Below are 27,605 nucleotides of genomic sequence, written 5' to 3' on the forward strand. Positions count from 1 at the left end.
TTGTAATTCTGTGACATTTGTAGGGGGTGGCATACTGCAAATGGCTTTGACTTTGTTTTCATCAACTTTCACACCATCTTTAGAAAAGATGTGTCTTAAGTACTTGACTTTACTTTTAGATATATTAGACTTTTCTTTATTAAATTTTATTCCTAACTCCCTAGCTCTATCTAAGACTTGTTTTAATCTAAAATCATGTTCTTCTTTTGTTTGACCATAAATTAGGAAATCGTCCATCATAATTTGGACTCCTGAAATGTCACTGAATCTGTTTGTCATGATGGAATGAAACAGTTCTGGAGCTGCATTTATCCCGAAGGGTAGTCTTAGGAATCTATATCTACCTTGAGGTGTGATGAATGTACATAGCTTTGAAGAAGCTTCATCTAATTTAAGCATATAAAAACCTTTGTTTGCGTACCAGAGAGGCTGGATTTAATTTCATCAATAGTTGGAAATTGATAATGAGGACGCACAATGGCTTTATTAAGTTTTCTTGGATCAATGCACAGGCGTAGTTTACCATTCTTTTTTGAGGCAATTACAATTGAGCTAACCCATTTAGTAGGTTCCTCGACTTTGGTTATAATTTGATCTTTTTCTAACATGGCTTATTCTTCTTTTAATTGTTCTAAGAGACTGAATGGACATCTATAGATGGTACAGCATCAGGCTTCATTGACAAATGACATTCGTAATCTTTAAGACAACCTATTCCTGAGAAGAGATCTTTATATTCAACAAGCTGTGATACATTGACAGACTCATGAAATTGGACATTATGGACTCTTTTGACTAATTTTAAATTCTCACAACTGTTGCGACCAATAATATTTCTACAAGGTATATCTATAATGTGGAAATTGACATTGTATACTTTGTTGTTATGTGTGACAGACAGAATGCATTGACCTACTGTAGGTAATACTTCACCGCTAAAGGTTGAAAGTTTGTGATTACTTTTCTTTAAACTACTCAATGACAAATTAAGTTTTTTGTAAGAGTTAAATGATAAAATGTTAGTGTCAGCACCTGTGTCAAGTAAAAAGTCTACATTCTTACTATTTATGGACAAAGTTATATGATAAGGGTTTCTTTGGCTGACAGAAATCTCATTAGTGAAAAGACTATTTAGAAAATAAGTATCAATGGGATTACCCATACTTTTTTCTTCTATGAATCTCACATGTGTGCTGCGGCAACACTTGGCAAAGTGATTCGGCTTGTGGCAGTTGTTACAGATGACTCCCATGGCTGGACATTTTGTACGGTGAACTTGACCACATCTGGAGCAGTTCCTTATACAAAAACATACATATAAAAAAGTAGGTTACATAAGTTATTAGGCAACGGGCGGCGTTATCGCTAACAAGCGATTTCTTCCAGGCAACCCTAGTATGGTAAAATATAGAAAGAAACACATACAGAGGATAAAGTACAAGAAGTGCATAAATAATAACTATATAACTAAATAACTAAAGTAAACTAAAATCTAAGTTAATCTAAAATCTAAGTTAATAATCTATTTAATATATAAAATTCTCGTGTCACAATAATTGTTTTCCCATACTCCTCCGAAACGGCTTAACCAATTCTTATAAAAATTTTTATGCATAATTAGTAAGTTTGAGAATCGGACAACATCTATTTTTCATCCCCCTAAATGTTAAGGGTGGTCCCACACCTAAATTTTTATTTTTTACACAAAACTTTTTGTTTTATTTTTTTTATGATACAGCATACAAAAATACATACAACCCTTAATTGTCATCCCTCTACGATCAACCCCTATTTTTTATAATAGTAGATAATTATTTTTATTGAACTAAAAAAATGTTTCCTAGAAATTATATACCTACAGTCCAAAACGACGTTTTCCGGGTCAGCTAGTAATAATATTTAAACAAATATGTAAAAGTTAATCCTAGGATTATCGAGTCACAACAGCTATTATATATATGTAGCTAATTACGAGGCAGGAGATAAATGCTCAAAAAGAAGATTTAAAAAAAAAATTAAAGACAGCTCGTCTGATACCAAGAGGTAAGGAGTTCCAAAGCAGAAGACTGCACAGTAAAGGAAGAGTGATAGAATAAATGTAATATTAAGTAGATTAATAAAATAAAACTGTTATTATTTTTTATTGTATTATTATTTAACATAAAAGATATAAAGCAGTTTTGGTGTAGTGGTATCAGCATGTTATTCTCATCCTTAGGGTCGTAGGTTCGAACCCCGGCTGTTTACCAATGTAATTTCTGTATATTTTTTTAAAAATCGCTCGTACGGTGGTGTATAAAATTGTAAAGAAACCGAGTTGCCATATACACAAAAGTCGGCGGGGTATGTCAGGCACAGAAGGCTCATCTACGTGCCTATTTGATGAACAAAACCAAGGATCACGAAACATACAAAAACCTGAAAAGGTTGTAGCGCCACTTATTTTTTTATAAAGAATAAATCAGAAAAAGAACTTATCAGCCTGTTAATAAAGTGAAACAGTTTCGATTGTAGTTGTACAATATTGATTGATGCATGTAGTAATTTAAACTCGCTAATTGGTTAAAAAGAAACATTGTACCAAAGAAATAATAAACATACAGTTTATTCATAAAAACTAAATCAATTTAATTTAATCACCCTTGTTACTAAAGTACTAATTTGTCTCTTTCTGTCAAATTGTGGTAAAGCTGTGATGAAAAGAGAGATGTGTACTTTAGTCAAAACGATGCAATTAGATATTTTTTGAATTGTCTCTTAGGACGAGTTTTAAATAATTTTACCAGACTGAGATCGCGGACGAACCCTGGTCGAGCCTATAGTGTAGATCCAGTTAAAATTATCTTTTATCTAGAAATTCTTACTACGACTTTCGAAAATACTTCTCACGTAAGTACTTGTCTAAAATACTGAATTGAAATTATGTAATTTTTACTTCACTAAAAATTACTTCATTTTTCTACGGTCCATTTAAAACTCATAATTATTCAACAATAATTTCTTTTTTTGTTTACAATTGTTTATATAATTTGTTTTTATCTGTCTTATATTATTTCTGTTTTCTTAGAAAAAGAGGGGTTTCTTACGTTCGCGTAAAGAAGACGACAGAGGCGTTCAGTAACTCAGTAACTTCCTAGGCGTAGGTGCGACCAGGTCTTCAGCGTATGTGCCGAAGTCTGCCCGAGAGAGGGAACTTGATAGAAGATCAGATGATAGCGATCAGCTTAAATCGTGGGGATCGGCAGATAATATACAGGTACTGTCTGCGTGTTATTGTGTTTAAAAATTAAATTTTGTGTACATGTCTAATCAAATGATACAGTTATAATAATTTTAGTAAAAACAAATATTATGTCTAGGACATTGTCAATACATAATATTTTCTGAAACAACGCCATCTATGAATGTAGTATATGATTAGTTCACGTGTCTTAAATTTCAAAATTAATGGTCCAAACTGGCATCGACAACTTAGTTTATTCGTTTTCCGCTAGATGTCTCTATATCAAATTTCTAAACTTACGTAATATCCAATAGATGTCGCGACTGTTTCTTTTAACTTCGTTTTAACACAGTAAAACTACTTAATATACAAAACAGTGTTTGTTCGAACACTTATAACTCGAGAACGGTAGGATCGATTTGAATGATTTATAGAATAGCAGAATAACTATTAAAACATTGGTTGGTTGAAGAATAACATACGATTCCATCATTTAAGGTTCATTCCGTCGATCCGGTAAACTCTTCCCTCATCTGAACATATTTAATTAAAGATAGTGATGAGATAATGACGTATTTTAGATGTAAAAAATGTAGAATAATGTGAGTAATGAAAGATGATCGATATACCTATTTGGCTGACAAATTTTGTAATGTTGAGAAGCGCAATTTGGTGATAGGGATTCGGCTTTCAACTATTACGTCACGCAATTTTTGGAGATAATTGAGCAACGCGCCGTAACGTTTTACTATACCCAAGTGTATAATAATTGTGTAAATATTATTATTCAGGCAGAATGCAGATGTTAATGATAATTGTCATCAGACACTATCAGCATGTGGCAAACACAAACATGTCATGTATTGAAACGTGTATCGTGTTATGGTGGGTGGCCAGGTAAGCGGTTATTAAAATAAGACGACATTACTGTTATTCATAAACATATATTCAGCCATGACAGGCGGTCCGAGACATACTACAGGAAACGGAAACCCATAGATACGTAACATCTCCCTTATTAAGAAAAGAAAACATGGCATGAAGTGGAACATAGTACGTACGTAAGTATACACTTTTGTTTTTTTTTACATTGACAAAATTCTTACATACTATTAGACTGAAATAATGGTACGGAACATTGACTTGACTGACATTTTCAATTTTGACAGTTCTCACATTGACGTCTACTAAATTGACATAACTGTGTTTTGACAGCTACACAAAACAAAATTAGGTTAAAGACATTAAACAATACATTTACAAACTAAGTACAAATTATGAACTTAATCTAGATTCTAGACTAATTACCAAAATCTTCGGGGCTTTATGATAGCTCTGCCGAATGAAGAATAAGTTGTGTGGTGAGTACGTGTATTTGGTGTATGTGATGTGTTTGTTTTAGATTCTTGGACAGGATTATTTCTACCAGGGGATTGATAATTCGATGGAGAAGACGGCGATACATTGGAAGGGGACGTTGGATCAGTATCTTGTGGAACTGACGGGGATGGAAGTGAACTACTACTAGGAGGGGACAGAGAGGGTGAAAGTTTTGGTTGTAGGATGTGTTGGCGATTACGACGAAAAGTACCTTCCGGGGAGACATCATATACTATATATGATCTAGGCTGTGGACCTATGTCAGAAACAGTACCAGGTGTCCAAATACTGTCTGGCTGTTTCTTGAAGTATATTTTATCACCAATGTTTAGGGAAGACAACGGTTACGGTTACGGCTACTGGTATAATGACACTGTTGTTTTTGAAGACAATGCCATTAATAATGTGTATATCAGTTTTTAAAGGAAAATAAGACCTAAGGATGTCTGGAAGTAATTTTTTATGTTCAGGCCAACCTTCTATGCAACATTTACTTAAGAGTGACAATTCCTTGTCTTGGGAAGTTAGTTCTTGAATAGATTTAAGTTTATTTGGACTAACTGACAGTGATCTAATGACTAAATTGACATGTAAATCTAGGTCAGAATCAAGATCATGTAATGACTGTTCTGGTAAAGCTGCTCTGGACAGAGTATCAGCTACATAAAGATATTTACCTGGTTTGTAAGTTACATTGAGGTCATATGGTTGTAATCTCAGCATTATTCTTTGAAGACGGGGTGGAATGTTGTAAATTGGTTTTTTATAGATACTATTGGTTTGAGGTCTGTTTCAACCAAAGTGTGGCGACCATAGACATATTGGTGAAACTTTGTACAACCAAATAGGATTGCTAATAGCTCTTTCTCAATCTGAGAGTATGACTGTTGACATGAGCTTAATGAAGCTGAAGCATATGCAATGGGGTGTTTATCATGGCAAATCACTGCACCCATGGCATCTTTAGACGAATCAACTGACAGTGTAAAAGGTTTATTTTGATCATAATATGTCAAGACAGGGGCTTTAGTTATAGTCTCTTTTAATACATTAAATTCTATGTTATGTCTCTCTTGCCAAGACCATTCATTTTCTTTAGACAAAAGCATTCTTAAATTAGAAGTTTTTTCTGACAGATTCTCTATGTATGAGCCTAAGTATGTTACCATACCTAAAAATCTTTGTAATTCTGTGACATTTGTAGGGGGTGGCATACTGCAAATGGCTTTGACTTTGTTTTCATCAACTTTCACACCATCTTTAGAAAAGATGTGTCTTAAGTACTTGCCTTTACTTTTAGATATATTAGACTTTTCTTTATTAAATTTTATTCCTAACTCCCTAGCTCTATCTAAGACTTGTTTTAATCTAAAATCATGTTCTTCTTTTGTTTGACCATAAATTAGGAAATCGTCCATCATAATTTGGACTCCTGAAATGTCACTGAATCTGTTTGTCATGATGGAATGAAACAGTTCTGGAGCTGCATTTATCCCGAAGGGTAGTCTTAGGAATCTATATCTACCTTGAGGTGTGATGAATGTACATAGCTTTGAAGAAGCTTCATCTAATTTAAGCATATAAAAACCTTTGTTTGCGTACCAGAGAGGCTGGATTTAATTTCATCAACAGTTGGAAATTGATAATGAGGACGCACAATGGCTTTATTAAGTTTTCTTGGATCAATGCACAGGCGTAGTTTACCATTCTTTTTTGAGGCAATTACAATTGAGCTAACCCATTTAGTAGGTTCCTCGACTTTGGTTATAATTTGATCTTTTTCTAACATGGCTTATTCTTCTTTTAATTGTTCTAAGAGACTGAATGGACATCTATAGATGGTACAGCATCAGGCTTCATTGACAAATGACATTCGTAATCTTTAAGACAACCTATTCCTGAGAAGAGATCTTTATATTCAACAAGCTGTGATACATTGACAGACTCATGAAATTGGACATTATGGACTCTTTTGACTAATTTTAAATTCTCACAACTGTTGCGACCAATAATATTTCTACAAGGTATATCTATAATGTGGAAATTGACATTGTATACTTTGTTGTTATGTGTGACAGACAGAATGCATTGACCTACTGTATGTAATACTTCACCGCTAAAGGTTGAAAGTTTGTGATTACTTTTCTTTAAACTACTCAATGACAAATTAAGTTTTTTGTAAGAGTTAAATGATAAAATGTTAGTGTCAGCACCTGTGTCAAGTAAAAAGTCTACATTCTTACTATTTATGGACAAAGTTATATGATAAGGGTTTCTTTGGCTGACAGAAATCTCATTAGTGAAAAGACTATTTAGAAAATAAGTATCAATGGGATTACCCATACTTTTTTCTTCTATGAATCTCACATGTGTGCTGCGGCAACACTTGGCAAAGTGATTCGGCTTGTGGCAGTTGTTACAGATGACTCCCATGGCTGGACATTTTGTACGGTGAACTTGACCACATCTGGAGCAGTTCCTTATACAAAAACATACATATAAAAAAGTAGGTTACATAAGTTATTAGGCAACGGGCGGCGTTATCGCTAACAAGCGATTTCTTCCAGGCAACCCTAGTATGGTAAAATATAGAAAGAAACACATACAGAGGATAAAGTACAAGAAGTGCATAAATAATAACTATATAACTAAATAACTAAAGTAAACTAAAATCTAAGTTAATCTAAAATCTAAGTTAATAATCTATTTAATATATAAAATTCTCGTGTCACAATAATTGTTTTCCCATACTCCTCCGAAACGGCTTAACCAATTCTTATAAAAAATTTTATGCATAATTAGTAAGTTTGAGAATCGGACAACATCTATTTTTCATCCCCCTAAATGTTAAGGGTGGTCCCACACCTAAATTTTTATTTTTTACACAAAACTTTTTGTTTTATTTTTTTTATGATACAGCATACAAAAATACATACAACCCTTAATTGTCATCCCTCTACGATCAACCCCTATTTTTTATAATAGTAGATAATTATTTTTATTGAACTAAAAAAATGTTTCCTAGAAATTATATACCTACAGTCCAAAACGACGTTTTCCGGGTCAGCTAGTAATAATATTTAAACAAATATGTAAAAGTTAATCCTAGGATTATCGAGTCACAACAGCTATTATATATATGTAGCTAATTACGAGGCAGGAGATAAATGCTCAAAAAGAAGATTTAAAAAAAAAAAATTAAAGACAGCTCGTCTGATACCAAGAGGTAAGGAGTTCCAAAGCAGAAGACTGCACAGTAAAGGAAGAGTGATAGAATAAATGTAATATTAAGTAGATTAATAAAATAAAACTGTTATTATTTTTTATTGTATTATTATTTAACATAAAAGATATAAAGCAGTTTTGGTGTAGTGGTATCAGCATGTTATTCTCATCCTTAGGGTCGTAGGTTCGAACCCCGGCTGTTTACCAATGTAATTTCTGTATATTTTTTTAAAAATCGCTCGTACGGTGGTGTATAAAATTGTAAAGAAACCGAGTTGCCATATACACAAAAGTCGGCGGGGTATGTCAGGCACAGAAGGCTCATCTACGTGCCTATTTGATGAACAAAACCAAGGATCACGAAACATACAAAAACCTGAAAAGGTTGTAGCGCCACTTATTTTTTTATAAAGAATAAATCAGAAAAAGAACTTATCAGCCTGTTAATAAAGTGAAACAGTTTCGATTGTAGTTGTACAATATTGATTGATGCATGTAGTAATTTAAACTCGCTAATTGGTTAAAAAGAAACATTGTACCAAAGAAATAATAAACATACAGTTTATTCATAAAAACTAAATCAATTTAATTTAATCACCCTTGTTACTAAAGTACTAATTTGTCTCTTTCTGTCAAATTGTGGTAAAGCTGTGATGAAAAGAGAGATGTGTACTTTAGTCAAAACGATGCAATTAGATATTTTTTGAATTGTCTCTTAGGACGAGTTTTAAATAATTTTACCAGACTGAGATCGCGGACGAACCCTGGTCGAGCCTATAGTGTAGATCCAGTTAAAATTATCTTTTATCTAGAAATTCTTACTACGACTTTCGAAAATACTTCTCACGTAAGTACTTGTCTAAAATACTGAATTGAAATTATGTAATTTTTACTTCACTAAAAATTACTTCATTTTTCTACGGTCCATTTAAAACTCATAATTATTCAACAATAATTTCTTTTTTTGTTTACAATTGTTTATATAATTTGTTTTTATCTGTCTTATATTATTTCTGTTTTCTTAGAAAAAGAGGGGTTTCTTACGTTCGCGTAAAGAAGACGACAGAGGCGTTCAGTAACTCAGTAACTTCCTAGGCGTAGGTGCGACCAGGTCTTCAGCGTATGTGCCGAAGTCTGCCCGAGAGAGGGAACTTGATAGAAGATCAGATGATAGCGATCAGCTTAAATCGTGGGGATCGGCAGATAATATACAGGTACTGTCTGCGTGTTATTGTGTTTAAAAATTAAATTTTGTGTACATGTCTAATCAAATGATACAGTTATAATAATTTTAGTAAAAACAAATATTATGTCTAGGACATTGTCAATACATAATATTTTCTGAAACAACGCCATCTATGAATGTAGTATATGATTAGTTCACGTGTCTTAAATTTCAAAATTAATGGTCCAAACTGGCATCGACAACTTAGTTTATTCGTTTTCCGCTAGATGTCTCTATATCAAATTTCTAAACTTACGTAATATCCAATAGATGTCGCGACTGTTTCTTTTAACTTCGTTTTAACACAGTAAAACTACTTAATATACAAAACAGTGTTTGTTCGAACACTTATAACTCGAGAACGGTAGGATCGATTTGAATGATTTATAGAATAGCAGAATAACTATTAAAACATTGGTTGGTTGAAGAATAACATACGATTCCATCATTTAAGGTTCATTCCGTCGATCCGGTAAACTCTTCCCTCATCTGAACATATTTCATTAAAGATAGTGATGAGATAATGACGTATTTTAGATGTAAAAAATGTAGAATAATGTGAGTAATGAAAGATGATCGATATACCTATTTGGCTGACAAATTTTGTAATGTTGAGAAGCGCAATTTGGTGATAGGGATTCGGCTTTCAACTATTACGTCACGCAATTTTTGGAGATAATTGAGCAACGCGCCGTAACGTTTTACTATACCCAAGTGTATAATAATTGTGTAAATATTATTATTCAGGCAGAATGCAGATGTTAATGATAATTGTCATCAGACACTATCAGCATGTGGCAAACACAAACATGTCATGTATTGAAACGTGTATCGTGTTATGGTGGGTGGCCAGGTAAGCGGTTATTAAAATAAGACGACATTACTGTTATTCATAAACATATATTCAGCCATGACAGGCGGTCCGAGACATACTACAGGAAACGGAAACCCATAGATACGTAACATCTCCCTTATTAAGAAAAGAAAACATGGCATGAAGTGGAACATAGTACGTACGTAAGTATACACTTTTGTTTTTTTTTACATTGACAAAATTCTTACATACTATTAGACTGAAATAATGGTACGGAACATTGACTTGACTGACATTTTCAATTTTGACAGTTCTCACATTGACGTCTACTAAATTGACATAACTGTGTTTTGACAGCTACACAAAACAAAATTAGGTTAAAGACATTAAACAATACATTTACAAACTAAGTACAAATTATGAACTTAATCTAGATTCTAGACTAATTACCAAAATCTTCGGGGCTTTATGATAGCTCTGCCGAATGAAGAATAAGTTGTGTGGTGAGTACGTGTATTTGGTGTATGTGATGTGTTTGTTTTAGATTCTTGGACAGGATTATTTCTACCAGGGGATTGATAATTCGATGGAGAAGACGGCGATACATTGGAAGGGGACGTTGGATCAGTATCTTGTGGAACTGACGGGGATGGAAGTGAACTACTACTAGGAGGGGACTCAGAGGGTGAAAGTTTTGGTTGTAGGATGTGTTGGCGATTACGACGAAAAGTACCTTCCGGGGAGACATCATATACTATATATGATCTAGGCTGTGGACCTATGTCAGAAACAGTACCAGGTGTCCAAATACTGTCTGGCTGTTTCTTGAAGTATATTTTATCACCAATGTTTAGGGAAGACAACGGTTACGGTTACGGCTACTGGTATAATGACACTGTTGTTTTTGAAGACAATGCCATTAATAATGTGTATATCAGTTTTTAAAGGAAAATAAGACCTAAGGATGTCTGGAAGTAATTTTTTATGTTCAGGCCAACCTTCTATGCAACATTTACTTAAGAGTGACAATTCCTTGTCTTGGGAAGTTAGTTCTTGAATAGATTTAAGTTTATTTGGACTAACTGACAGTGATCTAATGACTAAATTGACATGTAAATCTAGGTCAGAATCAAGATCATGTAATGACTGTTCTGGTAAAGCTGCTCTGGACAGAGTATCAGCTACATAAAGATATTTACCTGGTTTGTAAGTTACATTGAGGTCATATGGTTGTAATCTCAGCATTATTCTTTGAAGACGGGGTGGAATGTTGTAAATTGGTTTTTTATAGATACTATTGGTTTGAGGTCTGTTTCAACCAAAGTGTGGCGACCATAGACATATTGGTGAAACTTTGTACAACCAAATAGGATTGCTAATAGCTCTTTCTCAATCTGAGAGTATGACTGTTGACATGAGCTTAATGAAGCTGAAGCATATGCAATGGGGTGTTTATCATGGCAAATCACTGCACCCATGGCATCTTTAGACGAATCAACTGACAGTGTAAAAGGTTTATTTTGATCATAATATGTCAAGACAGGGGCTTTAGTTATAGTCTCTTTTAATACATTAAATTCTATGTTATGTCTCTCTTGCCAAGACCATTCATTTTCTTTAGACAAAAGCATTCTTAAATTAGAAGTTTTTTCTGACAGATTCTCTATGTATGAGCCTAAGTATGTTACCATACCTAAAAATCTTTGTAATTCTGTGACATTTGTAGGGGGTGGCATACTGCAAATGGCTTTGACTTTGTTTTCATCAACTTTCACACCATCTTTAGAAAAGATGTGTCTTAAGTACTTGCCTTTACTTTTAGATATATTAGACTTTTCTTTATTAAATTTTATTCCTAACTCCCTAGCTCTATCTAAGACTTGTTTTAATCTAAAATCATGTTCTTCTTTTGTTTGACCATAAATTAGGAAATCGTCCATCATAATTTGGACTCCTGAAATGTCACTGAATCTGTTTGTCATGATGGAATGAAACAGTTCTGGAGCTGCATTTATCCCGAAGGGTAGTCTTAGGAATCTATATCTACCTTGAGGTGTGATGAATGTACATAGCTTTGAAGAAGCTTCATCTAATTTAAGCATATAAAAACCTTTGTTTGCGTACCAGAGAGGCTGGATTTAATTTCATCAACAGTTGGAAATTGATAATGAGGACGCACAATGGCTTTATTAAGTTTTCTTGGATCAATGCACAGGCGTAGTTTACCATTCTTTTTTGAGGCAATTACAATTGAGCTAACCCATTTAGTAGGTTCCTCGACTTTGGTTATAATTTGATCTTTTTCTAACATGGCTTATTCTTCTTTTAATTGTTCTAAGAGACTGAATGGACATCTATAGATGGTACAGCATCAGGCTTCATTGACAAATGACATTCGTAATCTTTAAGACAACCTATTCCTGAGAAGAGATCTTTATATTCAACAAGCTGTGATACATTGACAGACTCATGAAATTGGACATTATGGACTCTTTTGACTAATTTTAAATTCTCACAACTGTTGCGACCAATAATATTTCTACAAGGTATATCTATAATGTGGAAATTGACATTGTATACTTTGTTGTTATGTGTGACAGACAGAATGCATTGACCTACTGTAGGTAATACTTCACCGCTAAAGGTTGAAAGTTTGTGATTACTTTTCTTTAAACTACTCAATGACAAATTAAGTTTTTTGTAAGAGTTAAATGATAAAATGTTAGTGTCAGCACCTGTGTCAAGTAAAAAGTCTACATTCTTACTATTTATGGACAAAGTTATATGATAAGGGTTTCTTTGGCTGACAGAAATCTCATTAGTGAAAAGACTATTTAGAAAATAAGTATCAATGGGATTACCCATACTTTTTTCTTCTATGAATCTCACATGTGTGCTGCGGCAACACTTGGCAAAGTGATTCGGCTTGTGGCAGTTGTTACAGATGACTCCCATGGCTGGACATTTTGTACGGTGAACTTGACCACATCTGGAGCAGTTCCTTATACAAAAACATACATATAAAAAAGTAGGTTACATAAGTTATTAGGCAACGGGCGGCGTTATCGCTAACAAGCGATTTCTTCCAGGCAACCCTAGTATGGTAAAATATAGAAAGAAACACATACAGAGGATAAAGTACAAGAAGTGCATAAATAATAACTATATAACTAAATAACTAAAGTAAACTAAAATCTAAGTTAATCTAAAATCTAAGTTAATAATCTATTTAATATATAAAATTCTCGTGTCACAATAATTGTTTTCCCATACTCCTCCGAAACGGCTTAACCAATTCTTATAAAAAATTTTATGCATAATTAGTAAGTTTGAGAATCGGACAACATCTATTTTTCATCCCCCTAAATGTTAAGGGTGGTCCCACACCTAAATTTTTATTTTTTACACAAAACTTTTTGTTTTATTTTTTTTATGATACAGCATACAAAAATACATACAACCCTTAATTGTCATCCCTCTACGATCAACCCCTATTTTTTATAATAGTAGATAATTATTTTTATTGAACTAAAAAAATGTTTCCTAGAAATTATATACCTACAGTCCAAAACGACGTTTTCCGGGTCAGCTAGTAATAATATTTAAACAAATATGTAAAAGTTAATCCTAGGATTATCGAGTCACAACAGCTATTATATATATGTAGCTAATTACGAGGCAGGAGATAAATGCTCAAAAAGAAGATTTAAAAAAAAAAAATTAAAGACAGCTCGTCTGATACCAAGAGGTAAGGAGTTCCAAAGCAGAAGACTGCACAGTAAAGGAAGAGTGATAGAATAAATGTAATATTAAGTAGATTAATAAAATAAAACTGTTATTATTTTTTATTGTATTATTATTTAACATAAAAGATATAAAGCAGTTTTGGTGTAGTGGTATCAGCATGTTATTCTCATCCTTAGGGTCGTAGGTTCGAACCCCGGCTGTTTACCAATGTAATTTCTGTATATTTTTTTAAAAATCGCTCGTACGGTGGTGTATAAAATTGTAAAGAAACCGAGTTGCCATATACACAAAAGTCGGCGGGGTATGTCAGGCACAGAAGGCTCATCTACGTGCCTATTTGATGAACAAAACCAAGGATCACGAAACATACAAAAACCTGAAAAGGTTGTAGCGCCACTTATTTTTTTATAAAGAATAAATCAGAAAAAGAAGTTATCAGCCTGTTAATAAAGTGAAACAGTTTCGATTGTAGTTGTACAATATTGATTGATGCATGTAGTAATTTAAACTCGCTAATTGGTTAAAAAGAAACATTGTACCAAAGAAATAATAAACATACAGTTTATTCATAAAAACTAAATCAATTTAATTTAATCACCCTTGTTACTAAAGTACTAATTTGTCTCTTTCTGTCAAATTGTGGTAAAGCTGTGATGAAAAGAGAGATGTGTACTTTAGTCAAAACGATGCAATTAGATATTTTTTGAATTGTCTCTTAGGACGAGTTTTAAATAATTTTACCAGACTGAGATCGCGGACGAACCCTGGTCGAGCCTATAGTGTAGATCCAGTTAAAATTATCTTTTATCTAGAAATTCTTACTACGACTTTCGAAAATACTTCTCACGTAAGTACTTGTCTAAAATACTGAATTGAAATTATGTAATTTTTACTTCACTAAAAATTACTTCATTTTTCTACGGTCCATTTAAAACTCATAATTATTCAACAATAATTTCTTTTTTTGTTTACAATTGTTTATATAATTTGTTTTTATCTGTCTTATATTATTTCTGTTTTCTTAGAAAAAGAGGGGTTTCTTACGTTCGCGTAAAGAAGACGACAGAGGCGTTCAGTAACTCAGTAACTTCCTAGGCGTAGGTGCGACCAGGTCTTCAGCGTATGTGCCGAAGTCTGCCCGAGAGAGGGAACTTGATAGAAGATCAGATGATAGCGATCAGCTTAAATCGTGGGGATCGGCAGATAATATACAGGTACTGTCTGCGTGTTATTGTGTTTAAAAATTAAATTTTGTGTACATGTCTAATCAAATGATACAGTTATAATAATTTTAGTAAAAACAAATATTATGTCTAGGACATTGTCAATACATAATATTTTCTGAAACAACGCCATCTATGAATGTAGTATATGATTAGTTCACGTGTCTTAAATTTCAAAATTAATGGTCCAAACTGGCATCGACAACTTAGTTTATTCGTTTTCCGCTAGATGTCTCTATATCAAATTTCTAAACTTACGTAATATCCAATAGATGTCACGACTGTTTCTTTTAACTTCGTTTTAACACAGTAAAACTACTTAATATACAAAACAGTGTTTGTTCGAACACTTATAACTCGAGAACGGTAGGATCGATTTGAATGATTTATAGAATAGCAGAATAACTATTAAAACATTGGTTGGTTGAAGAATAACATACGATTCCATCATTTAAGGTTCATTCCGTCGATCCGGTAAACTCTTCCCTCATCTGAACATATTTAATTAAAGATAGTGATGAGATAATGACGTATTTTAGATGTAAAAAATGTAGAATAATGTGAGTAATGAAAGATGATCGATATACCTATTTGGCTGACAAATTTTGTAATGTTGAGAAGCGCAATTTGGTGATAGGGATTCGGCTTTCAACTATTACGTCACGCAATTTTTGGAGATAATTGAGCAACGCGCCGTAACGTTTTACTATACCCAAGTGTATAATAATTGTGTAAATATTATTATTCAGGCAGAATGCAGATGTTAATGATAATTGTCATCAGACACTATCAGCATGTGGCAAACACAAACATGTCATGTATTGAAACGTGTATCGTGTTATGGTGGGTGGCCAGGTAAGCGGTTATTAAAATAAGACGACATTACTGTTATTCATAAACATATATTCAGCCATGACAGGCGGTCCGAGACATACTACAGGGCAGCAGCCAACTAGTTTTAGCTGGAGAGCTAGTGAACCCTGGGAGTAACGGTCTCCCTGTAAGGTTAGAAATTTGTATACTTACGATTTATGACCTGCTAAGAGCAATAGCCATGACCTGGCAGGCGTCAGCCCTGCACGTCATCAGCCCCTTTATTTTTTGGACTGTTAAGTAAATTGAGTTTCAAAACTTGTTTCTGTAAATTTGAAAATTTAATAGGATATAGTTTATTTATTGTACATCTTAAAAAAAAATTGACAGGCGATTACAATAAGCAGAAGTATATGACAGATCAATTAGAAAACGTAAAGTTGATGAGGTAAAATAAACTTTATCCTGTATACTTAAAATTTTTATATGTTTTCAAGTAAACGTCTCAGAGTAAATATGTACAATGCCAGGCGGTTTTGAACAGCATAAGACCTTGACAGGCGTCAGGCGTTAAGGGCGTGCGAGTGAGAGGTGTTGCGTGAATGCCTATAGTGCGAGTGAGACCGTTTATCTAATACGAAGGGACGTATACCTGCTCTCGAGCAACAATGTACAGAGAAGAATTTCGTCAGTTGTGCCAATGATTTTTACTTGTGAAGATGCTTTGAGCTATAACATTCTTATGTTGAGTGATTTCGAATTTTTAAAAAATCAAACTAAAGTTTTTTTTTTTTTAAATTAAATATTATTATCAATTGTACAGTGATATTGTGTATTGTTGTACTTAATATTAACATTTCAGTAAATAGTGAACAAGATGGAATTGGAACACGTGGTTTGTGTGATTTGTAACGAAGACACTGACGAAAAAACTGTACGATTTACAGAGACTACGTTGAATAAAAGTAAATCAAAGTAGTGAGCTATGATTCATCGAATTTACCACCCTGCAAACGTGAACTACATCAACAATTATTGAGAACTGCCTACATTACAAATATATGGCGAAATTGTAATTTAAAAGAACCAACAATTCTTACACCTGAAAATAACGGTTGGAACTTAATTGATAGTCGTTACGAATTTAATTGGTTTGAGGGGAATACGGTTCCATCTTCTATATACGACATACTTTTACAAGGACCTGCTGATACTGCCACAGCACAATCGACTGAAACTGAGGAATGCATTTCAGGTAACATACAACTGTAATTGAGCTTGATATTTAATTCTTAACAACCTTATTGATTCATTAAAATATTTTTTTTACTATTTTCAGATGAGGAGAACATTGTTAAAGAATCAGATGATGATGAAAACAGTGATAGCGAAATTTCGGATGATGCTGAAGAAAATGAATGTTAAAAATAATGTAGATTGCATAAAACCCAATAAAATACATTGCATTTACTGTATGCGTTCATGTAACATTTCTTATTTGCACGCCCTTAGCAGCTGTCCCCTCGCCTGTCAAGGTCTTATGCTGTTCAAAACCGCCTGGCATTGTACATATTTACTCTGAGACGTTTACATGAAAACATATAAAAATTTTAAGTATCCAGGATAAAGTTTATTTTACCTCATCAACTTTACGTTTTCTAATTGATCTGTCATATACTTCTGCTTATTGTAATCGCCTGTCAATTTTTTTTAAAGATGTACAATAAATAAACTTTATCCTATTAAATTTTCAAATTTACAGAAACAAGTTTTGAAACTCAATTTACTTAACAGTCCAAAAAATAAAGGGGCTGATGACGTGCAGGGCTGACGCCTGCCAGGTCATGGCTATTGCTCTTAGCATGTCATAAATCGTAAGTATACAAATTTCTAACCTTACAGGGAGACCGTTACTCCCAGGGTTCACTACCTCTTGGACCATTTAATTAATCGTTCAATCTGTTGATTTAGTTAAGAAGCCTATAGTTAAACGGCGCTGTTTAGTTAAGAGGCTATGCTGTTAATAGATCGGCTTATTAAGCTACTTGGCTGCGACATATACGTAAGATTTAAGTATATTTTTTTGAAGTCTTTTTCATTCTTTGCGTTCCTTTGAATAGCAAACAATGAGGAAAAATGGGTTTTCAGGAATGAAACTCAATGCCCTGAGGTTATATTTACGTATTAAATTTCAGGTTTTCCGCGTTCGTCAGACCTACAGTGCCATAGGCGATCGCATACGGGAGAAAAACCTTGTATTTGCGGCGTTTGTGGGAAAGGTGATTTCAACATTTTAAAAACAATTTCATCAGGTTAGATCTCTAGATGACATCCTCAGACTAGAAAAAACACCTGTCTTTTCTACACCTATATAAAAAAAATATACTAATTTTATGTGTTTGTCATAACTTGTAATAAGAGATACACTCTTATACATAGGTACATTTTGCAAATTAATTATGGCAACTAGTACAGGTAATGAAATTTTTAATTGTAGTTCTATTAATGATTTTTTAACATCACTTCCTACAAAATGTCATGTAAATATTTCATGCATACATATTAATATTAGATCTATTATAAAGAACTTTCCTAAATTGCTTCAAATGATCAATAACAGCCATCTCCCTATAGATATTATTGTATTAACTGAAGTAGGCATAAAAAGTGATATCTCTCATTTATTCAATATTCCCACATATAATATGCACACTCAACTAAGAACTAATCAAAAAGGGGGTGGGATTATAATGTATGTAAAAAATCATTTAAAATTAACTTTTCACAGTTTTAACGCTACCACATTTGAAAATATAATAGGTTCATGTAAAATTGGGTCAAACCAACATATAGTTGTATGTGCTATTTACAGGCCACCAAGGCCAAGTACACAAAACCTGTTTGTAAGGGAGCTCGACAATTGCATATCGAATTTTAACACAATAACAAATTTGCTTTTGGTTGGTGATATTAATATTGACCAAAAAAAGAATTCCACCTACAAAGATACATACTTAGAGACGCTCAGCGAGCATGGACTGTCGTGTGGAATATCTGACTTTACTAGAATAGAAACAAAAAGTAATTTAATTACTCAATCTTGCATAGATCATATTTTCTTCCGCGTTCCCTCATTAGGTCCGTACTCGGCGGCGTTAAATACCGTACTGGCCGACCACCGTGCTATTATTTTTGCCTGCTTAAGCTACATGCCCGTGCCTATTACGCCCACACAGGGACGTACTTGCAAACAAATTAATTACAAAACATTACATGACGAATTAAAAAAGGTTAATTGGTTCGAAACAAACACAATGAATTCTCCCAGAGAAATATATAATTTTATTCGGCTTTCCTTCGAAAACGCTAACAAAAAAGCGACATGTGAAATCTCAAAAAAATACCAAAGCTATCCCAAAAAGATTAAGATACCTTGGATAGATGACAAACGTAATAAATTATTTCAACAATGGAAGTCCTCACAGGATCCCGAAATTAGGCTTCAATATAATAGTATCAGAAATAAAATACACAAAATTATAGAAGTAAAACGAAACAATTACTACAACAATCAAATTTCAGAACACTTTAGGAACTCAAGAAAAGTTTATCAAATATTGAACCAAATGCTAGGACGAAGGACGCTGTCTATCGATGAGGCTATCGCGAAAGCTTTCGACTCGCAAGGTATCTCGGTTAAACAACTAGCTGATAACTTTGCCCTACATTTCAGCACTGCTGTTGGAAAAAGTGTCGTTGACTGTGATACAAAATTAGCAATCACGGACATTATGTGTGACCATACGAAACAAAGCATACGATTCAAATACGCGACCGAAGAACAAATTAATAAATTTATACAAACTCTAAATGCTCGGAAAACTCCGGGCCTTGATAGCATAAAAGTATCTGACCTAAAGTTAATAAAAAACGAAGTTTCTCCTGCAATAAAAAATTTAATTAACCAAAGTATTAAATACGGGCTTTATCCTAACGACTTAAAACAAGGGTGTGTAAGACCTGTCTTTAAAAAAGGAAAGAAAGATGATTATGCCAACTACCGTCCTATAACGATACTATCTTCTATAAACAAGATAGTAGAGAAATATATTGGGGAACAAATTAAATCTTTTTTTAACCGACATGACATAATATATAAGAACCAATTCGGGTTTCAAGCAGGCAAAAATACCTCGGGGCTGCTATCGCGTTTCACGGACGAAGTAAATAATAACCTTGATCTTCAAAAATATACTCTTGCTTTGTTCATCGATTTTTCCCGCGCTTTTGACACTTTGGATCATAAACAACTTGAGGATAGACTTAATCATGTAGGAATCCAGGGGCCACTAGGCACTTGGTGTTCAAATTATTTAAAAAATCGTACTTATGTAGTGAAAATAAACAATACCCACAGCGAAGTGGTTTCAGTATCAGAAGGCACCGCCCAAGGCTCGGTCCTCGGGCCTCTCCATTTTTTGACTTACGTAAATCAAATGCATAACCAAGTAGAACACTCCACTTGTTACCAGTTTGCAGATGATACGTGTTTGTTAGTTGGAGATAGGGACCCTCATAAAGCTATTGAAAGGTTACAATCAGATTTTAACAACATACTAAAGTGGTGCCATGATGCTAAACTAGTACTTAATATTTAAAAGACAAAACTACTTATCATACAATCCAATTCCTTAAAAGAAGCCACTGGTGTAGCATTGGTGGCTCACGATCATGCTTGTCTTCACAAATCAACAGTGTGCAAGTGCCCTTCTATACAAATAGTTGATAAACAAAAATATCTTGGATTAATTATAGACAAAAACATGCATTGGAAACAACACATAGAATACGTCTGCGATAAGCTACGACAGTTTTTGGCACAAATAACAATACTCAAAAAGCGTATCCCATTTAAAACCAAACTTTCTCTTTACAACGCGCTTTGCGAGTCAGTCATCAACTACGGTTTAAGTAGCTACGGTAGAACTTACCCAAAGTATCTCAACCAAATATATAACCTCCAAATGCGAATCCTCAAACACGTTGTCTCGAGAAATGTGCTCGACTCATATAAAAGTGAAGAAAGAGGAATTTTCAAACATTGCAAAATATTGCCTATATCAGAAAAAGTTAATAAATGTCTTCTAGTCGAGCACTTTTTTCGAGATGACATAAAAAAACGAGTGGAGCATGACGTTCAGACCCGAGCGGTAACGCAAGTTCGGCTCTGTACATCGAGAGCAAACAACGTATATGGCGAGAGAACGTTGAGGTATTTGTTACCGCGGCTAATAAATGGTCTACCAAATAACATATTAGATTGCCTAACGCCAACCAACATAAACAGCAAATTAAAAAACTACTTTTATATGCATTTGTCGCGCTCCTAAACAAGACTGCTATGGTTACATTAATACAAACCACAGCGGTTTTCAAATGTAACTTATTATTATTGTATTATATATTTTTTTGTAAAATAAAGAAAATTAAAAAAAAAATAAAAAAAAAATAAAGACACACACACACAATATGTAAACAAATGCAATAAAAATAAATAGTAATTTATTATTTATGCATTTGTTAACAACACACACAAGAAAAAATACACGTAGAATTAATGCTCCTTATGAAGTTAGTGAAAAAGATCTGTTACATTAAATTCTGATTAGTTTTATTTATTTTTATATTTCATTTTATGTATTAAATAAAAATTTGTTCAAGTCAACCACATCATACATAATACTATATCTACAGTATATGTTACAACAGTGTTTCCCAACCTTTTTTGTGCCATGCCCCACCTTAGCCTACCTGAAATTCTTATGTTCCCCTATGTAACATACATAATTTGTATAATAAAAAATTGAATTGTTCACTTAAGAAATGATTATATTACATTTTCAAAACATAATGAAAAATTGGAATTCAAATTACAAGTAATTTTAATTGAGATTTTTCTATATTAATGATTTTAATTTAGTGAGATCTTTGCGTTACATGATTGCTGTACAGAGATTTTATATTAGGTTTCAATATTAGCTTCAGTCTCAAGTCTCCACGTTGTGTTATATCCATCCGATTACAATTGCCCCCTTAACATTTAAATTTCCCCCTTGTGGGGCGCCTTTTTTTGAGAAACACTGTGTTACAAGGTCTTTTATCTAAAATATATGATAATTTTGGTAAAAATAAATTTAAAGTCAAAGTCAAATCATTTATTTCAATTAGACCATCTAAAATGGCACTTTTGAACGTCAAAAAAAAAATACAAAGAAGATTCTAGTTGCCCCTTCCAAAAGGTAGTTTCGTGTGGAGAAGAATGGGCAAGAAACTCCACACTTACTCTTTTAAAATAGGTTTACAATATTTTGTTACATTTGTTAAATAATTATATGTGAAGACAATGTACTCTTAGAATAAACTGCTATACTAAAAAAGTTAGTATAGGTACATGTTCCTCACATATTTACAAATATCGAAACCGTAGAATATTAACATTAAATAGTAATAAAAATATTAAAAAAACACAACAAAACAGTGTGTGAGATACAAAAAAAAAGTAATTACATTTGTAGCATTATAAATTAAAAAAAAATAATAATAACAAAAATATGTTAAAGCAAAAAATCAGCAACCAATTTGATTTTGTTTGTTTTGTTTGATAAAAAAAATTAAAATATATTTAAATAAATTACAAGCAAAACAGCGCATAAGGTATGAGATAGGCAATTATTTCTACTACACTACTACTACTGAATATATCCAGCTCCGTATAAGTACTATTTAATCCGTTATAATTGCGAAGAAATCGAAATTAAATAAGAATAATAAATAGGATTGCAAATTTGATTTTTTTTGTTCTCAGGCTTCAGCCGTAGCAACAAGCTCTCTCGACATATGCGCGTCCATACGGGCGTTAAGCCATACAAATGTGTGTATTGTGAAAAGGCGTTTTCTCAAAGCAACGATCTCAATCTACATGTCCGACGACACACCGGCGACAAACCCTACGTCTGTGAGCTGTGCGGCGAGCGGTTTATACAGGTATGTTATGGTCAGAGATTCATTGATATTAATATACATAGTTATCATGATCATGCATTTTTATGTTTTCACTTGTGCAGACAATTTTAATTATTTTTTTATCTATACTCAGATTTTTAATTACACAGAATTATGACAGCTATCATTTTTTGACATGTCAGAGATGGCAAACCTTTTTGGCCGGGCACATTTTTCAATTTCAATACGAGTCTACATATACATTTTATTTGTTACTGAATGTATCCTTTTTATTAAGAGCGGTGCTCCAAATTAAAAGTGGTTTAACGGCGAGTAATAATTACGTCCCTTTTCATTACCAACAGTAAAAAAACGCCCAAGTAAAGATAACATTTTTTTTAAAGGTTTACTAACCCTGGTATTAGTAGGCAGTGATAGTGAGCAGCTAAAGAATAAAATAAAGTAATTAGAGTTCATTCGATATATTGTTCGTGATATTGAAATATTTGTTATTTTTGTATTAGGTCACTTGAGTAAGTAAATAAAGTAAATATTAAGATTTAACTTTTTGTAGATAAACTATAAAAAATACGTAGCTGTTTATTTTAGTGTCCTCAAATGGGTCAAATTTGTCCTTTTTTCGGTGGAGATGATTTTTAGTAGCAACACTTATGAAATGTCAGAATTCTACGGAATGAAAAATCAGAGTATAGTAAGTTCCGAGAGCGTTCCCGATGTTTGTGTATGCAAGTTAGATGTCAAATAAAAAAAAATCAGTCTCGCTACAACCTTTTTACGTCTGGGCCTCAGATATCTGTTTCATGGTCGTTTGTCAAACTACAATTAGTTTACAGGAAGGACCCAGCTTGAGCACAAAATTGGCTCTGTCAATAAATGAAACAGTGTCATTGCCCCATGCTGTAGGGGTTGCGAATTCTCTACTTCTGTTCATGAAGTAAGACCAGATAATAACCAGAATTAGTGGGGATAAATAAAGAATAATAAATTATTTCACAAAAAACACAACTGCCATTTAATTAAATAAAAATTACGATTTATTATTTTTAGGGGACAGCACTGCATAACCACCGTCGAGCCCACGGACACTATAGTGAAACAGTCCCACCACCAGCCCCGCCCCTTTACTCCGTCGTGCCCATTCTCCATACATCATCAACTCTGTGAAGAACGGCCAGTAAAACGACATAATCAGTATTACGTGTTACAATATTAATTTAAACTTTACGTAATAAGATACTATAATAATTTTATTCATTTTAGCATAGGCATTGGATTTTATTCTTAGTGCAACAGTGCCCATCCTTTTTTTTATGTAATAGGAGGCAAACGTATAGAAGGCTCATCTGATGTTAAGTGATACCGCCGCCCATGGACAGTTACATTGCCAGAATTCTCGCAAGTACCTTCAAGAATCGGTACGCTCTTTTCTTGAAGGACCCTAAGTCAAATTGGTTCGGAAATACATCAGCGGGCAGCTGGTTTCACATAGTGGTGGTGCGCGATAGAAACTGCGGATCGTCGAGGTGATACGGATGGTATTTTGTATTCTGCCTTGACGTCCGATGATGAAACTCAGCTGCAGGTATTAGATCATGCGGTAGAAGATGCAGAAAGACTACAAATCTTCACGCACCGCCAAGGGATTAAGCCGCCCGGAAAGTGACTGGTCGTCGACGATTGAAATCGCTATTGCCCTTGCCTTCAGTCAGGCCGCTTAAGCCCCTTAAGGAGCCTTTTGACGTGACAACGTCTTATAATTCGCTGGAGCCGGCTGCACGCACGAAAAAACATGACTCATGCGGCGTTACCTCCCTCTGAGGCGTTCCATTTAAGGCTTGAAGTGCAAGCGAGAGCGCGGAACGAGTGACAAAGAGGCACAAAAAATGCAACCATTCCATCAGTATTTTCTTATGACGTTGTCACGTTCACAACTATTGTCTGTAAACCGACTTTGTAAACTTTGGTCTGTAGACCACCGATTTTTTTTGTTGCTTAATAAGAAGTGACGTTTTACCGCCACTATATAGTCGTCAGAGACTCAGCAGCAGTAGCAGCAGCTGACTTGTCGTCAGTATTACAATTTGAAATATATAAATAAAAATTAATATAAAAAAATCGGTTGTTGACCATCCGTAACCGACTTTACAGATTTTTTCAGAATTTGACGTGAAAATGTCATAAAAAAATATAGATGAAAATTGCTACTTTATATATTTTTTTTTTCGATAAATTAACATATATTTATTACACTCGTTTATTCAAATGCGTCATAAGCTAAAACCAAAACGCCAAACGCTTAGGCTGATCGTGCCTCTCTATCGCTTGTTCCGCGCTCTCGCTTGCGCAACCGTTCAGGTGGAACGTGACATTGAGTCATGTTTTTCCGTGCGTGCAGACGGCGTTCATGGTTTTATAAGACCCTATTACGTCAAGGAATATGTTAGTTGAATTACAATAGTATATTTCATTACGAGTGCGGAAAGCTTGTCATTGCAAAGAGTTCAAATCGGAACAAGTTGCAATGATGGTTCCGCACGTGTACTGAACGACTATTTTTAATACAGTTGCGAAAAAATTAAGCAATTTAATAAAATATTAAAACAAAATAACCTCAACTAACTAATCAGTTATTTCTTATAAAAGGTATAATTCACATATTCATCGAAATTACAGTTTTTTTACTAACTGGGGAAGTTTTAGGTTGCATATTTACTGTTTGAGACAAACTATTATTAATTTTGTATGATTGTTCATGTGTATTTATCTCCTCTCAACCTCTATGAATTTTTTTTGTAAAAACTTCGTGGTTGTTTTTTTTCTTTTTAATAGACATTATTTTGACAGTTGGGAAAGAGAACGCACGAGTGCGGAAAAGGTAAAGAAAAAGCACGAGTGTGTAATAGCTCACATCCCGAACGCTATACGTCCCTGCAATACGACACTTTTTGAGCAACTGTATTAAAAATTACAAAGCATTTTCGATGATTAGTATCTTTACGGGTCCCGCCTGTTTGGGAGAAAGTTCTATAGGCATTAGTTATTAATTGTATACTTTAGCAGATAGATTTACGCTGATGTTCCGGATGGACGTAAGTCATAAGCTGATTGCTCTTGCTCGCCTTGTAATTTATAACTACAACTAAAGTTCGACGAATAAACGGATGATTTATGACTCCACATTTCAGTTAGCGGGTAAGATTGCGGTTTAATCTCGTTTGCAGAGCCTTCTTGCGTAGAAAAGTGTCCTCACCGTACGCAGTATCGCTGGAAGCTTTTATTGTTTCTATTGGTACAGCTTCGTATGCTATAAGCTTACTTATTTTTAAGCTGTTAAATAGGTGCTCTGAGAATGTTTGAACAGAGACTGACAATTTTTTCCAGTTTTCGATAAAGCATCTACTTGTGTCACTTGTTTGACCTAACCTATTCAACTGAATCATGTGCTTTTATTTGTTAAGTAAAATTCGTGTTCATTTTGTGTTTTGTGTGTATATTTTAGGTGTACGAAATGTTTATTGTTTAAATTCAATTTTATATTGAATAGTTATTACTAAGTAAATGTATTCAAATGTATATAGTATGTTTTAAGATTCTTTCTCCAAATAATCACCTATGTGAATATACACTTGTATGAATAAATATCTTCAGAATTATATCGATTTTTATTTACGGATAAATTTTCTTTATAGTGCGTCCTGGCTTTTGTAACTATTATAAAATACAATATGCTGCTTCTTTCGTATGCAAAAGAGAAATTAATTACATTATACATTGAAATCGGTTCGGTAATATACCACATAAGTTTCAGTTTTGGTACAAAACAAAGTTAATATAAAATTTAAACAGAAGAGTGGCTTAATGTAGATAGAACATTAGCCGTGTAATTGTCTGCTTAAATAAATCAATAATTATTATATGCCATCAGAAAAAGACGCATAACCAAGCGGTCTGGTAAAAAAATATATTTTAATAACGTTTTTAAAATTTAGTGCGTTTCGAAATGCGCTGAAACTGTTGGTCTCCTACATTTGTTGCGGAGTTAGCTTTTACTTTTCCTGCTTGATTCTCCTTTATACGACAGCGACGTCCTTTACACTGTAGAGAATTACAAAATATCTTACTACAAATTTAAAGAGATATGTTACCCAAGGTAGTTCGGATCATACACCTCTAGTTTTCCTTTTGTGTGCGCTGTGATCACTAGCACATAGGGAAGGAATATCATGAGAAGACCGGCATCTTAAACCTCAGAAGAAAGATCACCTAATTATTAAACCAAAAAATTATCACATACAGAAATCTGATTCAATTTGTTGTAGGATGTTTTGATCTTTAAGTCGTCAAGATCACAAGAATTGTTTACGACTATCAAATGCATACATAGAAATTACATTGCTGGTTGCAGCAACCCAGTGTTGACTGGGTTTCGGACAATCGATTATAGGCTTCGTATATATAATTACGGGACATAAAAGAAAACAAAAGAGGATGTATGGGAATACTAAAAAAATATTGAAGATTAGATATTTTGCTTTGAGAAATTTGTTATACTTCCCTCCACTCTGTAGTTTTAAGGGTAAAAAACGGTTTATCTCGATTTCCGGCAAAACTAAAAGTCCTATCGAAGAAAGTTAAATGGCAAAGTTGTAGGTAATAAAAAGATCTAAAACTTTTGTATTTACACATTTTTCACATAACCTCAAAATTTATGTGAAAAATTAAAAAAACCAAGTTTTTGGATTTTAATTTTTATCTTTTACAAATTTCTTTTTTTTTTAACGAAATTTTTTGAAAACTTACCTTTCTATATACCAAATACGCTGTAATTTATTTGATTAAAAATCTTTATTTTTTCACCTTATTTTGAATGAATATCGACGACGAAACAGTTTACGCCGGTACGATCTTTAGATTTAACGGTAAATTAATAAT

The 27,605-nt window shown here is 33.5% G+C and overlaps 1 long non-coding RNA gene across 17 annotated transcripts; it reads left to right on the forward strand.

Moving 5' to 3' along the window:
* Window positions 1-1,798: 1,798 nt before the first annotated feature.
* LOC125062928 lies at window positions 1,799-26,326 on the forward strand. 17 transcript variants are annotated; one of them, XR_007119376.1, is made up of 7 exons: window positions 1,799-4,584; window positions 8,548-8,675; window positions 8,854-10,370; window positions 14,640-16,905; window positions 16,990-17,962; window positions 22,516-22,694; window positions 23,721-26,326. It is a non-coding gene; the product is annotated as an uncharacterized LOC125062928 (long non-coding RNA). The 17 variants fall into 17 exon arrangements; XR_007119377.1 differs by lacking the exon at window positions 8,548-8,675 and adding an exon at window positions 14,334-14,461; XR_007119380.1 differs by lacking the exon at window positions 8,548-8,675 and having other exon boundaries at window positions 14,640-14,828; window positions 15,587-16,905.
* Window positions 26,327-27,605: the final 1,279 nt, after the last annotated feature.

This window comes from Pieris napi (assembly GCF_905475465.1).
Source record: "Pieris napi chromosome W unlocalized genomic scaffold, ilPieNapi1.2 SUPER_W_unloc_1, whole genome shotgun sequence".
NCBI classification, from domain to species: domain Eukaryota; kingdom Metazoa; phylum Arthropoda; class Insecta; order Lepidoptera; family Pieridae; genus Pieris; species Pieris napi.